A 25,004-nucleotide genomic window follows, 5' to 3' on the forward strand; every position below is an offset into this window, starting at 1 on the left:
CTATAAAAGGAACATGTAGTCCCTTGCCCTAGCCACCAACACCCTTGAGAGAGCCCTTGAAGAGCTGAGATTCGTGATTTAGCTTGTGTGTGAGTTTTTGAGCTTGAAGTTGTCTTTTCAAGGTGAAGAAGGAGAAGAAGGAGCCATTGTTGGAGCTAGAAGTTGAAGAACAAGTGTAGATCCGAGTTCTACAGTGGTTGGAGATCCTTCCTGAGGTAAAAAGCTCAAAGCTTTCCTTGTTCTTCATAGGTTTTGCTTGTTGGACCATTTTTAGGGTTTTTGGTTCAAAGTTGGAGACTTTATGTGCAAAGAGTCTCCATAAGCTTAGATCTGACCTTTTCTAGTGTAATATGTGTTGAGGAGTCATAAAAATCGAGTCTTGGAAGTGGATCTTGTGGCATGCATGAGTTATAGTCTCATTATGGAAAGAGGAAAGGTGTTTTGAGCACAAGGTGACCTTTACAGCCATGCAAAGGCTTAAAGGTTCCAACTTTATGGTTTAAGACATATTAGAGGAGTCAGATCTGAAGTTTGGATGCAAGTCTTAACCGTTTAAGACCTGAATGTGCTGAACAAGGAAACTGGGCATTACACCGGGCGTAATCCCAGTACGCGCCACGTAAGGGGTTGCGTACCCCGTTTCTGGAATGCAAGAGTACGCCCCGCGTACAGGAGCTGGTACGCCCCGCGTACTGCTTGTTGTTGACTTTTGTTGACTTTTAGGGTTTTAGTCAACATGTGGACTATTGGGTCAGGGAGGGGTAAAATGGTCTTTTACCCTTCTGTGGAATTTTAGAAGGAATATAGTATAGCCTTGCGAGCCGTTAATGATTTAGAATGATTATTTGATGTGATTAGGCGAGGCTAGGTCGAGGTTACGAGATTCAGAAATATCGAGCACGTGAGACTTAGACATCATACGAGGTGAGTCTTCTCACTATACTGTACCTGGAAGGGTACCTATGTGTGACCGGAAGGTCTGGTATGCTATAAGCTATATGCATTATATGTTAAGTTGCCTGTTTTGTATGCGTTATGTATGCTATGCTTGATATGGGCCGGAAGGCATTATGTTATGGGCCGCAAGGCATTATGATGTAAACCAGAAGGTCAGTGAGTTATGGACCGGAAGGTCGACACGGGTGGGACCGGAAGGTTTACTGGGTCGGTACGGAAGTCCCCTGAGACACATGGACCGGAAGGTCATGGCCTGGAAGGGTGTATGTGTGTAAGTGGTATATTGGGGAACTCACTAAACATTTATGCTTACAGTTGTAGTGTGATGTGTTTCAGGTACTAGCGAGGATCGTGGGAAGGCGCCGACATGACTCGTACACACACACACACAGACGGATTTGGAGATAATTGATCTTGGGATTTGATATGTTTTGTACTATGATTATGATACATTGGATTTTTATGGTTTGATTTGGATGAATTTATGTTTTTAAGAAATGAAAATTTGTTTTGAAAAATTATGTTGTTACATAACTGTTTATTGGATAAATGTTATCTGTTATGTATATGTCGACATAGTGTGGTTAGGTTGAGGCGATACAGCTTTGTGCGGAAGCCAACAACCTTAGGATCAAGCCAACCATAATTTATGGGCCTGAGAGGCAAGGCAGACTTATGTTGTGGGCTCGGGAGTAAGCCAAAAATGAGTTGTGGGCTGGAAGGCAAGCTAGACTTATGATGTAGGCTCGGGAGTAAGCCTGATATGAGCTGTGGGCCGGAAGGCAAGCCAAACTCATGTTGTGGACTCAGGGGCAATCCAGTCTGTTAGTTATAAACCCAATATGCATGTTGTTATATGCTTGTGTGGTGGTACTTTGGGGGAACTCACTAAGTTTTGACTTATAGTTTCAGTTTATTGTTTCAGGTACTTCAGACGATCGTGGGAAAACAAGTGCGTGATCGTGCACATCTTCTTGATCTTTATGATGTTGGATTTCTGGGATACTCTGATTTGATTTTTTACTCTTGGAAACAATGATTTGTAAACAATTATGGTTTTTGGATTAGTTTTGAAAAATTGAAAATTTTACTCTGATTTTTGGGACCTTACAAATGTTTTGGTGTAATCGACTTAACAACTAAACTTGTCAACATTTTTCATGCCAATGTACTTTAGCATGCATATCATGTTTTCATTTGGTCATCACTATTGTCAAGGAATCATCGAAAAAATATTCACTTCACAACTAGATCTCTATCCTCAACCTTTTTTCTTGGATGTAGTAGAATTTCCTCCTATGCATTAACCTTCTGTGATCTCAAGAATACTTAATCAATATGATTGCACTTTCACAGAATGTTGCTAATGACAATTTGTTACTCAAAACAAATCCAAGGTTAACTATGAAGTTTTCTAATCCATATACGCTCATTGGATACTTCACTTGCACTAATGAAGTCTTACCCCCATTGTCGAATCAACCACCATCTCCTATATGAAACATTTCATGCTTCAACTCAAAATGAATATTCATTTAGACTATGACTCAAAGCCATCTTTAAAATTTATGTAACTATAACTCTTGTAAATCATGTTGTCTACTATCCAAGCTAATAAGTAATATATATATGTGAAACACTCCTTTAGTGTCTTTTGTACCATTTTTTAAAATTTGATATGTCACAATGTCATATCAACGTCACATAACAAAATAATATAATGTTATCGTGTCATATCATCAAAAACTCACTCGTGCTATGCCAAGTCGGAGGGCAATTAGGTTGACAGTCAAATAGTCAAAATTGAAAAAAAAACCTAATGACTAAATTGTAACAAAAATAATACAAACCCAAAATCGATATTTTTTTTTTTTTTTTTTTTTTTGTAAAAACATAATAACTTTTGTACAATTTACCCTTATGTTTAGCATGTTTTTTCCTTCGTATCCCAATATATGCTTTGTTATATTATAATTATTCAATCTAAATTACTGTTTTACCTTTACAATATATGTTTGTTATGTATTTAAAAAAATAAAAATAAAATCTGTGACAAAACTTTATTATTTATAATACTGGCTCGAGATAGTTTTGATTTTCAATCCATGGAACGTTTTTTAAGCAAAAGATGTAGATACAACGTTGAATTAGTGCCAAAATAAGAAATTAAACGATTTTAATGAACAATTTTTTGAAATTACAATGACCTAATTGGAAAATACAAACCGTAGAGGGTATATTTATAAACAAGTGATAATAATGGGCAGTGAAAAAAGTGATAAAAACAAATGCTGGCTATGGGGTTCGAACCCATGCGCACTTATGTGCAGAAGATCTTAAGTCTTCCCCCTTAACCTCTCGGGCAAACCAGCAACTTGTGTTTAAGTTCTCTATATGTTTATTTGTATAGTAAGCGAGTAAGAATATGAGGTAAAGGAAAAGCAGACACGATCTCAATTTAAAGTTCTATGGAGTGGAATTTAAAATCAAATCAAACTATTCAATTGATCGTATTTTCTATGTTATTTTAGCCTAAAATGATCAACTAAGGTGTAGACCAACCGCATATATAGTATAAGTGGCAACATTGCACTGCAAATGTGGATTATATATTTACGATGCAGTTTGCGGTTTGTTATTTGGTCAAACCACACTATACGACGCATTCACGGTTTTTAATTATGAAACTATGGTTCAAACTGCACCGCACCGCACAACACATATATACACAAATTTCAAAGAAACTTTCTATATCAAAAAACAATATAAATAAAGGAGAAAATGAAAAAAGATAGTCAATATTCTTAATGAATTATTATTTAATAGCCAAAAAATAGCCCTTAGCCAAAATTAGCCAAGAAAAATTGATGCATATGACCATCTGACCCATTGAATGGACCCAGACCATTCCATGTTTAGAGGGGTTTTAATTTTTATAATTATCTTGTTTTTAAGTTTTAAAAGAACCAATGTTTTTCTTGTTTGGTTGTTAGATATTTTTTTGGATTTTCTTTGGGTTTTTATTTGACCACGATAAATGCTTTGTTAGGAGAGTTTTTTTATTGAATAAACGTACATTTCCTAGGAATTATCCATAGTTTTTTTTTTTCTTTCCAATTGAATTGTCATAGAAACTGCATCAGTTGGTATTAGAGCTCACAAATCGCAATAACTGCCAATCAATAAGGACACCAAAAATAACCCCGTAGAGACGCAAAGACACTGATAGAGCCAACGAGTCCAACGTATGAGATCCACGTGATGTTGCGAAAATTGCACAGTTACAACAACGAGTCCGAGACTTAGAATTGAAACAACAAGAATGAGGAGAAGAAACCGAATTAGACATTGGTTTTTTCGGTGATGGTGATGGTTAAAAACCTTTTGGGAGACGACAACAACCACAGAGGCGGTATGAAATAGACCTAGTGTGCAATATGGGAATGAAATTTGATATTCCTAAATTCGAAGGGAAGGCTCAACCCATGACTCCATTGAATGGATTAACACAATGGAGCGTGTCTTTGACCTGAAAGACATTCCTAACAATTATAAGGTAAAAATTGTTGACATTAAGTTACGTAAGTATGCATATTTGTGGTGGGAACATTTGAAAAAAAAAAATAAACACAAGAAGGGACATTAAGTTACGTAAGTATGCATATTTGTGGTGGGAACATTTGACATTTAGTTACGTAAGTTTGCATAATTGTTGACATTAAGTTACTTGTTTTTATGAATCAATTATTGCGTGCCAAATTTCTTCCAGTAAACTATTGCCAAGAGGCCTTTTAGAATATCACAACTCGTCCCAACGGAACACTACTGTTGAGGAGTTTATTGCTGAATTTGATATGTTGAGAATGTGTTGTGGAGCCGATGAATAAAAAGAATAAGTCATTGCCCGATTCTTAGGTGCTTTATTGTCCGAAATATATGATGTTGTACAGCTTCAACCTTACTGGACCTTTAGATACATGTGTGGCTTATCACTAATGGTGGAAAGATAAGGAAAGAACAAAAGCAAAACGACCCACCTAGGGTCAACACTTCCAAAACCGACTTAACACATTTTCCAAACAATTTCTCACCCGAAAGTTGAAGGAAAACAAGCCCATTAAAAACCGAGATCTCGCGAGGACCCCCATCTACTCCAAAAACCATTCCAGCCCGATTAATTCGTTGCTTCAAATGTCAGGGAATAGGCCACTTTGCGCAAGATTGTCCCAATCAACAACAGGTTACACTTACATAGGAAACACTAATCGAAGATACACAACCTACATATGACACATGAGACGTGGAAGAAACGGAGGTGGATGAAATCATTTATCCTGACAAAGGTTGGGCCTTAGTAATTCAGAGGGTTCTAAGCACCGACCCACCAAACCCATTGACAATACATTATGGCTCTGCAACAACATATTCCTAACAAAGTGCACGTCTAAGGGTAAAGTTTGTACCGTAATCATTGACGGGGGAAACTGTGAGAACATGGTTGCCACAATCATGGTAGAAAAATTGGCCCTACAAATGGAAGCTTCTAACAATTGAAATAATTGTCACTAATCGTTGTTTATGGAAAGTGATAAACTTCGAATAAAATAGACTTGGTATGTAATATATATCAATCTATGATAAACATATAAAGCTTCGTATTAAGCTAAATAGGAAAAATCAACTAAATTGTCTATAAATTGTAAAACTAAGTGTGCAAAAAGTTATGTTTTTTATAACATATTCCGAAAGTTTACGTCTTCCTGATCCCGAAAATATAAATTTCATAGAAATCTGACTCCTTATGAATTAGATATGATTTTTATAAGATATAAAAGTCAACCGCGCACTGATGTGTGTAAACTCACTTAGTTTTAAACCTACTTTTTAATTAGAAAATGAACACACGAAGGCAGTGGACCTATCAATTGTGGTATAACTAAATAAGTAGGGTATCGAACACAGGGAACGGTAAATTAAAACTAAAGACTAATTTTATCTAAATTAATTAATAAGTAGGGGTTGTCTCTAGTTTTACAAGACTAGAAACTTACTAACTATCACTTAAACCAAAAACTAGAAAAGCAAAGATTTAACTAAATTCAATAATGGGAAGGACTTCTGTTTAGTTCAACTCAATTAATCCTATGGTTGATATTATGGTAATAGTGCAATAGATTAATTCTTCTATTGGTTACCGATTCAAGTGATTAGATTCACGTTCGCTGCACTAATTCTTAGAGAACAAACTAACTCAAACAGTGATCAATTGTCTAATTTAATTTAATTCACTAGATTATTTATTCGGGTTAATTTAGACTTGTATTAGCTAACTAATTTGATCCTTTAGTTAACTTGTTGTTGATGGTCATCCCACGAGCTCATACATGAATTTACCCATTTTTCTTATTAATTCTAGCTTCATGTTCATTAATCCTAGTCATATGATGAAGTGGTCACATAAGCATATGAGGTTGACAATTAAATGATGTTCATACTATTTAATTATCTTCCTATTGACAGAAAAATAGTTATTATTCACACACAAGGTTCTTTAACAAGCTAAAATCAACAAAATCACCAACATTGAATTAATCCTACCATAAATCAAACCATAGTATCAATATTGTATCCCCAAATAGAAGTTTATGAGTTTTAGCTCATGATATAGGTAATTAACAGCAATAAAACGAATTCTAATTGTCTAGCCATAATGGAAAACAAAAGATTAAGTAGAATGATGAGAATTTGCCTCAAATCTCCCTCGGAATTGAATTCTAGGTTGTATCTTCGTTCTCTAGGGTTCTTCTGACTCTCCAATCGCAGCTATTTTCTCCAGAAAGGTTTCAAAATATCGAATGTCGATCTGAGAAGTTATCTTTATAGATGCGAAACGACTCGTCGAGTCCATTGCCGACTCGCCGAGTCCATCCCTTCATTCCCATACATGATAAGTCATGGAGTCTTTATCTTCTCGATTCTTCAATCGGACTCGCCGAGTAGGTGTTGTTTTTGGTGGTTTTCTTCTTTGTTCAATTCCCGAGCTCCAACCGCTTCTCCTGCTTCCTTTTGCTTCCGAGCTTCACTTTTGGACTGAAAACACAATTCAAGAATTATTAAGTACCTTTTGTCCATGATATGCGATAAATTAGCTAATAAATGATAAAAATCTATACTTATTATGAAGCTAAATATGCAAATATCAAAATACCCCACACTTGACTTTTGCTTGCCCCCAAGCAAAACTGAATTTTAACACATTAGAATCACATATGACAACTCCAATCTAACACAACCATTATGCCAAGACCGCAATGCATGCATTTGTGTCTAAATTTTTTCCTAAGGACCCCCATACTCTAAATACTCACAATCCTCATAAACATTCATCCACTTATCCCGAACAATGCTCATTTTATGCATCCCTCCGAATCCATCTGCAGAAAACCTCCTATCCTCAAGGTATTTTTGGTTGAGCAACCCAAGCATACATAATCTAGAATTAAAATTTATGATACCACTATGGAGCTCTTTGGAATTCTTCACTTTCTTGATAATTTGATCTTTGATTCTTGTGAATTCACCACCTTGTTTGATTTGATTTTTGGTATCTTCAATTTTTGAACTCTTGGAATTTTGATCTTCACTTTAGTTGCTCTAAAATTCTTCAAACTTTTCTTGCAATTCTCTCTCTCTTTTTTTTCAACATGTACCTCACTTTCTTTCACTCAAAATCCTACATGCTTAAGCAAGGGCGCTCAACTTCAACATTTATTGGCTAACGATAATAATTTTCCTGGATACATTTCTGGTACACGATGCTAAACATATTGCATCCTTTGGGCTAAGCAAGGTCATGTTTTTGTCCCATGATTTCACTGGAATAAGGAAGCCATAAATGCACTAGAACGTATATAGGCTCAACTAAACATTTAGGTCTTCATGCAATCATCAACATAACTCTAACATGGAATCCTAATTACTTTTTACCAAAATTTCCTAAATTAATCCCTAAGTCACATTTTTGGTATGCAGAAATTTTAAAAATTAACCTAAATTAACCTAAATTAGGACATTAGGATTCTACATTTACTAGGACGACATCAACCCCCTACCCCACACTTAATTTATGTAATGTCCTCATTGCATGTTATGCATGAAAAATAACAAACATGAAATGTAGAGAGAATTAGAACAAACTCCCTGGGGTAGCAGTTGCTAGGTCGATATCTCTTTTCTTCAACTCCATCTTCAATTGACTTAAGACATGGAAACAACTCATCCACGTCTTGGGCATCAAATCACATGTGGGCAACTCCAAATATGTAGGAAAAATAGTGTAAAATCTTCAGGAATTGATCGGGAAGAATAAGTGGTCAAGTGGTATGTTCAACAACATCGAATCAACAGTCTTCTTGGTATAAAAATGAGTGACTCGTCGAGTCCGTTAATTGCACTCGGCGAGTCAATCGCTGGGTGGAAAAATTCACGTTCTGCACTTGTTCCAGCTTTTGATGAATCTCAAGAACTTCCCATAACTTCTAGAATCATTCACTCATGTCCCTTAGGACCGGACTCGACACCTTAACTCTAAACTCAGCCATTTCTTGACTTTCTTTTCACTCTTTTTTTCCTTTCTTTCTCAAACTCTAAACCCTTTATGCAAGCATTCCTAATCCAAAATCTGAAAGTCATCAAGGCAAATAAAACATCAAGCATAAAAATAAAAGTCTTAACTAAAAATTCAAACACACCAAACAAAACAAAAATAAATTGAAAATTGTTCCATTAAACATAAAAAAAACTAATCATCTTCTTCCTCATCATGGCCATGCGCATCCCCGCTTCCACCAGCTCCACTCCGCCTTGCATTAATGATCTCATCCTAAGATGGTATGTAGGGGAAGTTACCCCCATCAATGTGTGGAATATTGAAATGGTCAAAAAGCCGCATGTGGGATTCATTGCTAAAATTAATACCCCTTACCATTTGGTCTTGTAACCGCCTCATCTCAATATTGTACCAATCTATTGGTACTTCATCATTGTCCACCGAAATCACTGACGGTTCCTCCTCCACTTCCCACTCTCGTCTCGATCTAACCCTCCTTCCCGGTGCCTCAGGACCAACCACCGGATCATCATGCGGGATAGCATAATGACCACCGCCATAATCTTCAATAATTCGTGCCCTCCGAAAAAGAATAGGATTAAAGGGAGGGGCAGGAATCATCGTCATCAAGTTCCATGCACCGCGGGTCATCAACCCATATGAGTTGGCTAGCCGGGTCACGAACATGCCACCATTAATTTTGGAGGTTTTGCGATCCTTGATCGTGCCCTCCGACAAATAAGAGGCCAAACACCATGGAATGTTGCAGAAGGTGTCGGGCGTGATGATACTCCAAAGATAAAATATGTCAAGGTTAGAAACCTTGTCGTCGTCCTTCCTTTGATTGATCATAGTGGAGATAAGGCGGTGTATGAGACGGTGTGTGGGTGACCTAATGCTCCCTTCTTGAGCCGACTTCGGAATATATAATCTGTTGGCGATTGTGTTCCACCAACCCGTACTTGTAACACCATCGGGGAACACCTTATGAGATTGTTCCAAGAAGGTGCGAAAGATAGCAGTAGTGACCAATGGTCGGTCGTAAATCCCTAACCGGCATGCAAGATCAATGACCGAACATTGATGGAATTCGTCCCCAAGACAAAAACTAAAACTCGCGGGGTGGTAGCAATCATCTCCTCCTCGGAAAGACACCATGGGGAAAAATTCCCAGCAGAGTTCTCGATACACTGGCTCTTGAATTCTGAAAACCCAGCTCCATCCATCACAAATAATCGTCTCCCCATCGTAAGTAAATTCCTTCAAAAGGTAAGGCGCCAAATATTCTTCATACCGGACATTCTTCAACAAATCCCAATCAACCCTATTAGGTACATAAACCTCCTTCTTCCTGACCTCAACCAGCTTCTTCTTCCAACGTGTCATTGTTGAAGCAGATTCAATCGGAGGGAAATTCAACCAAGGAAAATCTCCTTGGTGTCCACTTGAGCTCTGCCCTCTTGAAAACATGGTCCCTGCAAAACAAAGAACAAACAACCCAGAAAACACAGAAAATCATCAAAACAGATTCCATCTGGGTCCCCGACTGGACTCGTCGAGTCCATGAATGACTCGGAGAGTTGTATGAACTGCGCGAGTCAGTCGACGGGTCAATCGAAATTCGACCATAAAACTTGAAGTTTTTTCAAGGGTTTTGTCCATGGATGTTCCTAAGATGTATTAGAGTAAGAATAACCATCCAAAACAACACAATTAATACTAAATCAAAACCCTAAAAATTCACTAAACTTCAAAATCGGGTATTCTATGAAATTGACACCCTAAATCATCTAAAAATCATGACTTTAACAAAATATGGAAGAAATTAAGTACCTTTGTTGATAGAATTCAAGAATTTTGAAGAAAGAGTGTAGAACTTGATGAATGCTTGAGAGAGAAAACAAGGGAGGCACACATCGAGTAAGGGGGGAATATGATCTCATTAGGGTTAAAAACCCTCGTTTTATTGGATGTAAAAATTATTAAATTTTTCTGTAAATAAAATCGACTCGTCGAGTCAGGGTCAGACTCGGCGAGTCTGGTCGCGAATTAAAACTTATCTGGGATCTAAAGAGACTCGTTGAGTCCTGGTCAGACTCGGCGAGTCAATTGCAAACAATTCAAAAATTATATCATTTTGTCATAAAAAAAATCATTCCACCCCACACTTAGTCCATACGCACTCTCAAGCAGTCATGTCTGATGATTTAGAAGACTAGAATAAAATCCTAAAAACGAAAATCAAACAAAACTAAAACAAGAAAGATAAAAGAAAGCAAACTCTAATAACGGGTTGCCTCCTGCCAAGCGCTTCTTTTTAAGGAGTCGTTAGTTGGACTCCTTCCCATCTACGTTTCTTCATTTTCCTGCATCGGGAATGCACACCTAATCTTTTGCGGTTTATACTTTGTCTTGTAAGCGTGTATATTCTTCTTGTAAGCCGTCTTAATTATTCTCTCTTTTTCCTTATAGCATCATCTTCAGCAGCATGAATTTCCCTTTTCCTAATCTTCTTCTTCTTTACCCCACTCTCTTGCACCCTCTTTTGCACTCCTTTTTCTTTAAATTTCATTACTTCATAGTTGGTGAAAACTCGGGCTCGAGGTTTGGTAATAAATGGGTGATCAGCATCATCTCTCCTAACCCTTTCATTTTCCTCTTCTCCAATGCTTGCCTCCTCTTCAAGTGGATTGTCTTCATCATCTTGCATTATTGTATCGAGGCATGCTACATGAACGTGTTGAAAATCAACATCCATTCCTCCTTCTGTTGCTTGATCTTCTAAAGAATTAGGCAAAATCTTCATGTACAGAACATGCAGGGAGCTGGTAACAAGCAGATTAAAATCGTCCAGGTTGCTGAGATTTTCGAATGGACTCATCGAGTCCATGAAAGCGACTCGGCGAGTCGGAGCGTATTCCTCACATCCCACTGTGTTTTCTGAATCGGTCCCTGTCAGCAGCTTCTCTGTCTCCTCCAAGTCTTTGTCAACATCATCAATTCCTCCAGAAGATAGCAAAAAATTACTTGGATCTTCCTCTTGCAAGAGTGCAAGTTCTTTTTGTAGTATTTCATCATCCAAATTAATGAATGAGACTTCCTCTTTTCTTCCTTCTTCTTGCTTAATCTCTGGTAGAGCTTTAAACACTGATGACTCATCTCCTACCCTCAATGTTAGTGTGGACTCGCATACATCTATCAATGTGCATGCGGTATTCAAAAATGATCTCCCCAAAATAATTGGAATTTCGGGGTCTTCTTCCATATCAAGTACCACAAAGTCCACGGGGAATATAAATTTATCGACCTTAATGAGGAGATCTTCACAAACACCTCTTGGACAAATAATCTTCTTATCCGCTAAATGGATCTTCATATTCACAGGCCTTGGCTCTGGTAAATTCAGCTTCTTGAAGAAAGAAAAAGGCATTAAGTTAATACTTGCACCCAAATCGGTCAACGCTTGAGTAGCAAGTACATTTCCAAATTGACATGGAATTATGATACTTCCCGGATCTGCCTTCTTTTTGGGTAGCTCACTCAATACTATCTCCGCGACTTCAGCTAAATCTTTTCTAGCAACAAAGAGGCCCTTTAGCAAGTTAAAATACTTGGGTGTTTGAAGCATTGTTTCCACAAATGGAATGTTGACTTGAAGGGCTCTAACATGCTCCATGAAAGCTCTGTATGCTTTAACCTTTTCAGCAGGTATGGCTCTGATTGGGAATGGTAGAGGAGGGTTGTAAGGCCTTAAGGAAACAACAAATTTGTCATCAGGGCATGGACTCGTTGAGTCCATTAGAGGGACTCGGCGAGTCTGGTTGGGTTTAGCTGGACCCGACTCTTCTGTCTTTTCTGTATGCACCTTGGAGGTCTTCTGTGCAGGGGTGAAAATTTCTCCATAGCTGGAGGTCACAACATTCACATTATCCATTCTCAGATTATTCTCGGTTTTACTTGGAAGTTGACCTGGTCTCCTCTCGTTCACTTTATGTGCAAGTTGTCCTAGCTATTTCTCAATGTTGAGAATAGATGCTTGCTGATTCCTTAGCATATTTCTGGTCTCTTGTATTGCAGCATCATGATCATTGTGTCTTTTTGCAGACGCGGCTATAAATCTAGTGAACATTTCTTCTAAATCGGCCTTCTTTTCCATAACCGGTTCTTCCTTTTGATAAAACCCCTCTCTTTCTGCTTGTATTTCTCCTCCTTCACCTTTTTGTATTCTCATACGGGAGCCATTCCTTCTTTGGTTTCCGCCAATTCTCGTCGTATCGATGGCCGCTTGAGTAGAACACTTGAGCTTTCTTGTTTCCATTTTCATCCAAGTCACAATCCTTCGTGAGATGAGGCCCTCTACAGTTCTCGCATCCAACTCGAATAGCATGGATTGTTTGATCCATTTTTGTCATCCTTCTATCTAAACTATCGAGCTTAGCCATCATCGCCGCCATGCCATCATTGGCCGAGTTCACTACCCCCCGACTTACTTCATTTCTTGGGTTGTGGTATTCTCTAGAATGCTTAGAGAATTCTTCAATTAATTCCTTGATTACTGGGGGTGCCTTCTTTGTGAGTGTGCCTTGCGAGTCCAGCAATTGCCTTGTGGTGACATTGACTCCATCGTAGAAGATGGAGACCTCTTGTTGGCTATTAAGGTCATGGTGTGGGCAATTTCTGAGAAGACCTTTGTACCTTTCCCACGCCTCATAAAGAGACTCTCCGGGTTGTTGCTCGAAGTTGGCAATGGCTTTCTTCAACTTGGCTATTTTGGAAGGAAGACAAAAGTGGTCTATGAACTCCTCTTTCATCTTAGCCCATGTGGTGACCGACCCGGGAGGAAGTGACTTGAGCCAATCCTTTGCAGCACCCTTGAATGTGACTGGAAGCATACGAAGTAGCTGGGTATCGCGTGGCACATTTGGTACATTGAAATAGCCAACCACATCATTTACTTCATATAAGTGCTTGTAGGCATCTTCGTGGTCTTTTCCATAGAAAGGAATCTCCTTGAGTTGAGCGAGGATATGACCCTTAAGCTCAAAAGTAGCAGTTGCGGGAATTACGGGCTGCACAAGTCCCGGGCCAGTGTCATCGCGCATCCTCTTCTTCCATTCCCCCATGGGGACTTCATCGATATTAGCCATAGTGATAGCTAAATCGTCCTCAAAATCGGATTCGTGCTCGTATGTAGTTTGTTCTTCTTCCTCGGTCTCGTACTCGGTGTCTTCTTTAATCGGGTCTTCGATTGTCAAAGAGGCTCTGGATGCTCCTGATTTGCTGCTCTTCTTCTTGCTGAAAACGGACTTGAGGTTCTTTAGTGGCGAATTCTTTGAAGAAATGGATTCTCCAACGACTTTTCCTTTGCTCCTCCTTAGTGCAGATTCCGGGTCTTCGAGAGGAGGGACCAGAGGTGTATCAGATCCTCGGGTCATGAAACAACTGTAAACAAAACAAGAAAAACGCGTAAAAAGAACAAAAATAAAATAAAAATTAAAACTGTGAACAACGATGGACTCGCCAAGTTGTCACGAGTGCACTCGGCGAGTTCAAGGCAAAAACAGAAAAACTTCTTAATTACTTATTAAAACGGATTTTTATTAAAACTTATACTAATTACTAAATTACCTATGAATTAACTTTGTGTAAGACAAATCTTACACAAAGGATCGATGAAAATAGAAATTAATGCTAATTTAGAACCGTTCCCCGACAACGGCGCCAAAAACTTGATGTGTGTAAACTCACTTAGTTTTAAACCTACTTTTTAATTAGAAAATGAAGACATAAAGGCAGTGGACCTATCAATTGTGGTATAGCTAAATAAGTAGAGTATCGAACACAGGGAACGGTAAATTAAAACTAAAGACTAATTTTATCTAAATTAATTAATAAGTAGGGGTTTTCTCTAGTTTTACAAGACCAGAAACTTACTAACTATCACTTAAACCAAAAACTAGAAAAGCAAAGATTTAACTAAATTCAATAATGGGAAGGACTTTTGTTTAGTTCAACTCAATTGATCCTATGGTTGATATTATGGTAATAGTGCAATGGATTAATTATTCTATTGGTTACCGATTCAAGTGATTAGATTCACGTTCGCTGCACTAATCCTTAGAGAACAAACTAACTCAAACAGTGATCAGTTGTCTAATTTAATTTAATTCACTAGATTATTTATTCGGGTTAATTTAGACTTGTAATAGCTAACTAATTTGATCCTTTAGTTAACTTCTTGTTGATGGTCATCACACAAGTTCATACATGAATTTACCCATTTTTCTTATTAATTCTAGTTTCATGTTCATTAATCCTAGTCATATGATGAAGTGGTCACATAAGCATATGAAGTTGACAATTAATAGATGTTCATACTATTTAATTATCTTCCTATTAATAGAAAATAGTTATTCTTCACACACAAGGTTCTTTAACAAGCTAAAATCAACAAAATCACCAACATTGAATTAATCCTACCATAAATCAAACCATAGTATCAATATTGTATCCCCAAACAGAAGTTTAAGAGTTTTAGCTCATGATTGAGGTAATTAACAGTAATAAAACGAATTCTAATTGTCTAGCTATAATGGAAAACAAAATATTAAGTAGAATGATGAGAATTTGCCTCAAAGCTCCTTCGAAATTGAATTCTAGGTTGTATCTGTTGGAATACTGTCTAAGGCTGCAACTATATTAGGCAAATATTTGACCCGGTTGTGCATGGTCCTTTTGGGTTGCCTTCACCATAGCAACTTGATAGGATGATTTATTAAGAGAGATTAAATATTATTAATATATTATGAGAATAATATGAAGAATAATAATATTGTTATTTGATTAATATAAGTCGTAAATTAATTGGTATTAATTTGGTGACTTAAAGAGATTAATTAAATAAGAGGGTATAAACTGTCAATTGTTTGATAGTTAAACTTTAGACTGTAAATCCATATTGGATAGGGGTTGGACGAATTCTAGAAGCTAGGGATAGCTTAAAATCGTCCAAGGCTATATAAGGAATGGATTTGGATAGCTTTAAGAGAAGATTATCCAACTAGGGTTTAAGCTGTAACCCTTAAGGAGTCTACAAGTATAAATAGACCCTATGGCAAAGGGAAATCGGAACCTCATTGAGAATAGAAAACCCCTGGCCGATTTCCTCCCCTCTCCTCTCTCCCAAATCATCCTCCTTGCTATTTGGTGTTTGTAAGCCATTAGGGGAGTGACAATTGTGACTCTAGAGCTCCAAGACAATAAGATCAAACAAGAGATTCAAAGGTATGATTCTAGATCTGATTTAGTATTGTTCTTATACATAATTAGTCATTAGAAGTCTTGGATTCAAAGCATGTTTAATTAGAAAGCTAGATCCAAGCATTAGGGTTTTGCATGCGCACATAGGAAAGTTCTTATGGCTAAAACCCATCAGTGGTATCAAAGCCTAGCTTGGTTTCTATTAAATTGTTGCTTGTTTGTTTGAAACTTAACTGCAAAGTTTGATTTTTGTGTTTCTGAGTCATGGACTCGGCGAGTTCCATAGTGGACTCGGCGAGTTGGCCTGACTCGGCGAGTCCCTTGGTGCACTCGGCGAGTCCAAGCGTCAGGAATGGCCAGATTCGGGATTTCTTCATGATTATCTTATGGAAACTTACCTTAATCATATTAGATCAACCCTAATCCGATTTTTTGATATATATGAATATAATCTTGATCTAATTAAAGATATTTATCAAATGATAAAATATTTAATTTCCTTATATGATAATTAATTTATTATTTTGATTAATTTGGTAATTATCTTGCATGAAATCTTAAATAAATCAAATATAGATAATTAGGGAATTAATTGTTAATTAAAATTATTTGTTATTTGATCCTCCATGTTTTATATTTTATGATTAAAAGTTTTAATTTAGACAATTTAAATTTCAAACCCTAGATTTTAAAAGGTTTAAAATACAACCCTATACTAATATAATATTACAAGAATATAATATATATATATATATATATATATATATATATATATATATGTATGTATAACTAAAATGCTAGTCTTACCGTTAGTAGGCCTCATTCACGAAGCCGATCTATAAAGTGGGTATAAGGTTGCGGCCTATAAAATGGCGCTTAATGGGTGTACACTCACACCCACCGCTTGCTTGATCGGTGGAGGGTCGTTAGCCGAACGGGTAGGATAGGGCAACCTCATCCTCTCATTAAAAGTATAATAAGTAATACAAAGTAACTACACATTTTTATAAAAATTTCCCAATCTTAGTTACTTCAGGAAAAGTGAATTGATGCAATCCCATGAAATTACACTTTGCACCATTGCTAAGAAGTTAGTGGAGCGTGTGTGGTTTACCGGCACACTAATTGGTTCTAAGCAAAGGTGGCAAAGGGTGATTCATTGTTTATCATAGTTCGATGGAGCGTGTGTGGTTTACCGGCACATCGAATAGGTGATCGTTACAATGAAGGCACCATGTGAATTTGCATGGTAATTCACACCCGCTTTGTGATCCTCGGTATCCCAGTCACAAACAAGAGGGGCATATCGAGATTTAAACATGCCATTGAATAGTTTCAATGAATCTCATCCGTACCTAGGAATTCTCAATAAATTTAGGACTTATAGTTAGGTTTTTATGGTGGAGAATTAGTGAATCGTCATTCACTTACCTTCAATTTATTTGCATGTTAGATTACGGAATCCCTTTTCTAATATGTAAATATTGTTGTTGGATCCTAGCCCTAATTTTTCTTATTGGGTGATAATTAGGGATTCATATTCTAATCTATCTTTGTCCTTTCTATTTGTAGATGTCGAACGCTAACAATGCTGCTGCTAGTTCTTTCACATTGATGAGCCTTTTCCAAAAGGTCACTTTCGATGGAACGAACTTTAGCGAATGGATAAGATACATTCACACCATTGCTCGCTATGAGGATAAGGAGTATGTCCTCGATGAGAAGCTCGAGAAGATCAACCCTGAAATCGCTACTCCGGCTGAAATGACCGCTTTTGAAACTCACGAGCGCGATGCAACGAAGGTACATTGCATCATGATAGCCACCATGAACTCCGAACTCCAAAAGTCCTATGAGGACATGTACCCGTACGAGATGCATCAAGACTTATTGGAGAGATACCACCAAAACGCGAGACAAGAGCGTTATGAGATTTTCACTAACATGATTTCCGCTAAGATGGGTCATGGAGAATCTCTTACCGTGCACCTGCAAAAGATGCAAAGGTATGTCAACCGCCTTCGCAAGTTAAATGTTGACTTTGGGGAAGACATGGCGATCGACATGGTGCTTCACTCTTTGCCTCCGATGTACAATCAATTTAGAATGACCTACCACATGAATAAAGAGGTGGTCACCCTAAGCAAACTCCAAGGTCTTTTGAGGGTCGATGAGAGCAACTTCAAAGACTAGTCTGTTGCACCAACTCCCAATCCACCCGCTGCTCCTGTCTTGGCTATTGGTCAAGGAAAGGGAAAGAATAGGAAGGCCTCGTCTAAGAACTATCGCAAGGTTAAAGCCTGAGATGGTGCCTCTTCTAGTGGGACCAAAGTTTATCCCGCTAAGCCTTGCCCTAAACCAAAGGAGGCAGAGTGCCACCACTGCCATAAGATAGGACATTGGAAGAGAAGCTGCCCAGAGTACCTGCAAGCCATCAAGGAAGGAAAGATCAAGCCGTCTTTCACAGGTATATACACAATTAAATCTAACGATTCTAATCATGCTATTTCTTGGGTTCTTGACACCGGTTGTGGTTATCACATTTGTTCTAATGTGTAGGGACTAAGAAGAAGTAGGGATGTGGAGCAAGGAAGGATCAATCTAATCATGGGGAACAAAAGATCGTCGCCTGTGACCAAGATTGGAGTGTATTCTTTAGTGCTTAGGAATAATTTATGTTTAGATTTGAACAATTGTTGCTATTCGCCAGAAATGGCTAGAAACATCATTTCATTTCATGGTTTATATAGACAAGGTTTTAGATTTTCTTTTAATAATGAGAATGGTTCTATTTTGGCTTATCTAAATGGTGTCTTTTACTTTGAAGCTATAGCATGTAATGGAATTTATGAAACTGTTATGATTGTTGATAACTTAGGAAATGATGTTTTAAACATAGATTCTTCCACTAGTATGGATAAAGCATCCTTGTGGCATTGTCGTCTTGGACATGTCAACAAGAAACGCATAGCCCAACTCCAAAAGGATGGAGTGTTGGAGTCATTCGACCTTAGGGAAGATGACACGTGCGAGTCTTGTTTTCTTGGAAAGATGACTAAATCACCCTTCACGAGTACGTGTGAAAGGGGTGAGGGTCTATTGGACCTAATACATACCGATGTATGTGGACCGTTTAGATCAACCACGAAGGATGGGAACCGCTTCTATGTGACTTTTACCGATGACTATGGTAGATATGGGTATATCTACTTAATCAAGCAAAAGTCAGAAACTTTTGAAAAGTTCAAAGAGTTCAAGAATGAAGTGGAGAATCAATTGGGTAGGAAAATCAAGATGTTTCGATCCGATCGAGGAGGAGAGTACCTAAGTCTTGAATTCCACGATTATCTCAAGGAGTGTGGAATAGTTTCACAATTGACGCCTCCTAGGACACCGCAGTTGAATGGTGTGGCAGAAAAGCGTAATCAAATCTTATTGGAAATGGTTCGCTCTATGATGAGTCTGTTGGATTAATGTATAAGTCCATAACTATAATTGGTAAGACTTGACCCGACCCGGCATGGTCCATTTGGGTTGCATACCATCATGCACTTGGATAGACTATAATGAGAGAAATAAGACACTTATGGTTATTAATATATTATAAGTTCTAGTATATTAATAATAAGAATAATAAGATTATTTAATTAGTATTGATCAATAATTAATCTAGGATTAATTAAGTGATCAAAAGAAGACTAATTAAATATATGGGTTGATTGTGTAAATCATCCATACTTGTATAGTGGGCTAATGCTCCATGGATAATCAAGTTGGGCTAAAATCCATAGGATGGTCCATGGATGCTCCATGGTGTATTTGTACCCATGGATCATGGAAATGAAAGGCCATGTTAATTAGGGCTTACATGGTGTAACCCTAACTATATAAGCATCTTATTCTTGACCAAATCGGCCACTAGAGTGAGAGTAAGAAAGGGCTAGCCGATTTCATGAGTTGTAGAATTCTCTCAAGTTATTCTAGGTGTTTTGGTGATTGTGATTCCATTTGAGGCTTCCACACTATTGGGGCTAGGCACTCAAGCTTCATGAAGACTTTCTACATCAAAGAGGTATGTATTCTAGCTTGTTACACTCATTGTTTTGTATGCTAGATTAGGATTATACCTTGGATGTTCTTATTTGTATGTATAATAGAGAAAACATAGATCCAAGGTATTTAGGGTTGCATGTACACTTAGGAGTGTTAGAATGCTCAAAACCCAACAGTGGTATCAGAGCCTAGGCTTGTTTTCTTGTTATACTTGCAAAACTGCTTAAAAAATCGAATTTCTTACTGTCTGATCATCAAACTCGGCGAGTACATGCCTAAAAAGTGATGAATTCTATCCAACTCGTTGAGTTGGTTCATGCACTCGACGAGTTGGACCCCCAGACAGCATAAACTCGACTTTTTTGGCTGGAATTGGACTAGGAACATTACCCAAAGATGTTTTGGACTTATAAACTTGTTTTTGATGTGGTAATGTTCATGCTAATCCAATTTTAAAGATAATTGTCAATAGATTCATGTTTTGTATTAGTTTAAAGTGTTACTCTAATTACATGGAAAAGTTTGATTTGAATTATCTTGTTCTTATGAGTTGCTTAGATTAATAGAAAAGTTGAGTGAAATAGTTGTTTTCAATCCAAATTAATCTAAGAGTTGATTCTAAAATGTGTTTTTGTAACTTGTCCTCAAGTTATATGAAAAGTCACATTTAAGTTTCATAAAACTCATAAAAGTTGGCAAAGGTTACAAAAGATGAAGAGTCTTGTCCTTAAGTTATGGAGGTTCAAGAGTCACTTCATTAATAAATAAATAAATAAAGTGTAACCTTAATTAATTCCATAAGTTATAAAATAAAGAAAAGTTAATTCTTTTATTAGTTTAAAGTCTTCCATAACTTGTCCTCAAGTTATGGAACTTGAAGAGTTTTTGGATTAAAACTACCTTAAACACATAAGTTATGGAATTAATTAGTTTTGAATAGTTTCAAAACTTGCCCTCAAGTTTTGGAATTTGTAAAGTTTTCACTTATGAATACTTTAATTCCAAGTTAGCCCTTAGAATTTTAAAGAGTTAAAATTCAACCCTTATAAGGTTGTTGCCTATAAAATGGCAACTTAATGGGTTTCCACTCTCACCCACCGCTTGCTTGACTGGTGGAGGGTCGTTAGCCGAACGGGTTTGACAAGACTATAATTCTCCCTTCATTAAAAGTATTAATGATAAATACTAAGTAACTAAACTCTTAATAATTCCCAATCTTAGTTACTTAGGAAAATGTGAATATGGTGCTAGCCCATGGAATTCACACTTTGTACCTTACCAAGTCGTTGGTGGAGCGTGTGTGGTTAACCGGCACACTAACTTGGACTAGTAAGGATCACGAAGGGTGACTTAATGTTTGTCATAGATCAATGGAGCGTGTGTGGTTAACCATCACATTGATTGGGTGATAATATTAAGGGTACCAAGTGAATTGGTATGGTTATTCACACCTTGTTTTGTGATCCTCGGCATCCCAGTCACAAAACCTGAAGGGCACACTCGAGATTGAAACATGCCTTTGAACAGTTCAATGAATCTCAAAAGATCTAGGAGTTTCAAATCCAATTAAAACCTAATAATACATTTCGTTTATCTTGGTGGAAATTGGTGAATCGTCATTCACCTACCTTCAAATATTTTATAGCTTGGATTACGGCATACCTCTTCTAAGTTATAAAATAGGTTGTTGGGTCCTAGCCTTAATATTTCATATTGGGTGTCATATTAAGGACTTAAGATCAACTATCTTGAATATCTCCCAAAAACATGTCTGGTTTAGACATTTATGATCTTCCCAAATCTCTTGAAACAAGCTTTCCTAAATGAGGATGATGTCCCTTGGAAATCATACTTCTTTCACCTCCTCCAATTATTCTCCCCAACCTACAAGTTCTTGAAAAGTGTAAGGTCACTCAAGCCCTATTGTCAAGGCAAGGTCTAGGTGTGTTCACATCTTGGAGATGTAGTCACATATTGACAAGCCGGGAGAGTTGGGTGTCAAAGTCTTGAGAAAGTTGATGGTTCAATCACTTTCTAAGTCACATAGTGAGTTCCTTTGGGACACCTATGAAACAGACTATGACAAGCCCCTTAATGATCTTATCTATTTTTTAAGATCAACTTCCTTAAAACTTGATGGACATTGACAATAGTGACACAGGAAATCCAGGAAAGCATTCTCTTCCCAATGGAGAGGGATCGGCCATAGTCAACTCGGTTGACCAAATGGTAAAGAGAAAAGCTAAGTTTGTGATAGTCCCGTGTACCTGTATTAAAGGGTCCATATGTTTATATTGCCAAAGAAAGGGGCATTGGTTGCGAAGCTGCCAAAATTTACCTAAGGATGTTAAAGTCAATAAGTTTGACTCTACTTCAGGTAAAGTCCACTATCTAAATCTGTAAAGTTTCTATTCTAAGATTCTTGATACATGATGTGACTGGGTCACATGGTGATGTTTTAAGAATCAAAGAAAAGTGAAGAAACTTAAAGAAATAATATGCTGAATCTAATCGCGTAGATGGATTTCTATCGCATAGTTGAAGATCGGATTCTTGAGCCACTTCTTAGGAGTTATGAGATATTGCTTAGGAATAGATAACAACAAGTTTTCATATGGATTGTGAGGATAAGTTTTTCCGCAAAGTTTTAAAAATAAAAGGAAATTTTAGATTTTATTTATTTTAAAATATCCTTACAATAGCATTTGAGGAAAAATTGTTGCTTATATGATTCCATTAAGAGCAAGAGTGGAAATATGAAATTGATTCTTTCATTTGTGGTAATGTCTAGATTTACCAAATAAGGAAAGATTCTCATCACCCAAGTTTTAATTGGACCGGAACTTGGAATCATGCAAGTTGTATAGCATGATGAATGAGAACTTTCAAGTATTAAAAAAATTAAGACTAATTACTTGTTCACATGGATGTGTGAGTCAAGTAAAGGACTAAGGGATCGAGTACACATTCTTGTGCACTGGTCAAGTCCACCACAAAAGATTGATAAGACTATTCGTCATAGTTTACTAAAGCTCAGTAAATATGATTATACTTACAAGCTTAAGTGTAACTCTGAGACATTGGAAAAGGTTCCAATGTATGGCAGGGCAAATAAGAAGAACCAAATTAGGTAGAAGGATAAAGTTTCTCATATCTGAAAAGATGGGAGAGTACTTTAGTATCAGTTTTGTGATCATCTTAATGATTAAGAAACCATATCAAAATTAGTTCTCTAAGGAAAATCTTGGTGCATTCTTATGACTAAGAAGAGGAACTTGAATTGTTGAAGTGGTTAAATCAAGAAGATGAGTCATACTTCGTTCCAATACAAGTCTTAGAGTCATACGCCAAGATTGTAACTTGAGTGACATGTCTCAAAGAAGGTTTAAAACACTTGTCAAATGTAAGAGTAAAAGTTTTCTACTCTTGTACATTTGAAATTGGTAAGTTGTGATGTTTTGGATAAAACAAAGACCAACTTAAGCCAATTGTGTGAAGTATTTGTCTTGGTTAGAATCCACACTATCTCTTGAATAACTGACAAGAAAGTCTTATAGGTCAAGAGGACAGTGGGAGTCTTAAAGGTCTTGAAAGTCTCAAGAACTAATCAAGAATAAAACCTGAAGTTCTTCACTAGCACACGACTTGAGGTTTATAACCTATCATGTTGACATATTTTGTGCCCATTCCAGTTAAATTTGGCTTTGCATATGAGTTCTTAGAGTTCTCAATGTGTTGCACAACAACTTGGAAGCAATGGCAGGCCCTTGAGCTGCCAGGTGGCAAGAAATTAAGATTGAGTTCAGTCCATATGAGTTTGGATCTGTCATTATCCTTGTCTTGTGACTATGGTTTTGAAAATTCACATGGATAAGAACACATACACCATTAAATCTAAGTGTCATAAGGATTCTCTCCGATTCATGAAAATGATGGTGAGGAAACACTTTCACTAAGTAGATTTTAGCTAGATAGCAATTGTGATATTTGCATTCTCAAAGTCGTTAGTGGAGCGTGTGTGGTTTACCGGCACACTAACCTGGACTTGTGAGAAGTGGCAAAAAGGTCTAACCATTATGATTACGGCATACCTCTTCATAATTGTTTAGACACACAAGTGTGCTATCTAAGTGAAGGTGTATGATTTTGATAAAGTTTTATCAAAACAATCTAGTATCAGAAATATGAACTTTGGTAAGGAAGTCAGTTGATTTCTGAGTACATGTCAAAGCTAGTGGGAGCATAAGTGTTATGCTAATAATCATCATGTTAGTGGGAGCATGGTAATTATGATAAGTATTGCAAGTTAGCAGTGTTAATTATAGAAAACAAAAAGTTTCAATTGGGAAAGAGTTGTTTTGCTATAATTAAGGGAGAGGAAATTATACTTCATCTCAAATCTATAAGCTTAGATCGTGAGGTTTTAATCATTTAGTCAAGGATATATATGAATTTCATGTTGGAATGGCTCAACATAAGGAAATTTTGTATATGAGTCTATTATTTGTGTTCTAAAATTCGATTATGATTACGACATCCCTTTTCATAATCTGAATTATGAGAACTTGGCAAATTGAAATGGAAATGTTATAGCAAAAGACTGGTTTAGTCTTTATGTGAGACATCATGAATCGATTCTCATATGCTTCGGATATAGGATCGATTACATGTGCTATATTCATCCTTTCTAAAATTTTCCAAATGCCTAGGGCATTAAAAAGGGAAAAGGTTTAGAACTGGATGTGACTAAAAAGGATTAAACAGTTGTCGAGGACAATCTAAGGTTTACCAAAGATTGGTTGCTCAAGGACAGCTGGAAGTATAGTGATAATTCTGGAAGGACCATATTGACATAATCTGTAAGGAGGCAACTCTTGTTCAGATGTGATAGTCAAAATGGAATCTGGAAATGTTTCAAAGTTAGAATTTTGTATCTGTGTAAGATTAAGGAAACTTAATGCAAGAAGGATGTTTCCAAGGAGTTGATCTCCTTTGGAATGCTCTGTAATGTTTGTTGTCAAGTCTTTATGACTTTGTGCATAATCATTACAAGAGGATCAATGCATATAAGTTTAGAATCTAACAGATTTCAGTAAATGGCATGAATTTGGAATTCTTGCATTTG

General features: G+C 37.0%; 2 non-coding genes across 2 annotated transcripts; one reads left to right on the forward strand and one right to left on the reverse strand.

The window, feature by feature from the left end:
• Positions 1-3,246: 3,246 nt before the first annotated feature.
• TRNAL-UAA (transfer RNA leucine (anticodon UAA)) lies at positions 3,247-3,329 on the reverse strand. The gene has a single exon. It is a non-coding gene; the product is annotated as a tRNA-Leu (tRNA).
• Positions 3,330-13,222: 9,893 nt separating this feature from the next.
• Positions 13,223-13,329, forward strand: LOC145071674 (small nucleolar RNA R71). Its single transcript, XR_013690680.1, has one exon. It is a non-coding gene; the product is annotated as a small nucleolar RNA R71 (small nucleolar RNA).
• Positions 13,330-25,004: the final 11,675 nt, after the last annotated feature.

Source organism: Lactuca serriola, chromosome 8, assembly GCF_051521515.1.
Source record: "Lactuca serriola cultivar US96UC23 chromosome 8, Lser_US96UC23_V15, whole genome shotgun sequence".
Lineage (NCBI taxonomy): Eukaryota > Viridiplantae > Streptophyta > Magnoliopsida > Asterales > Asteraceae > Lactuca > Lactuca serriola.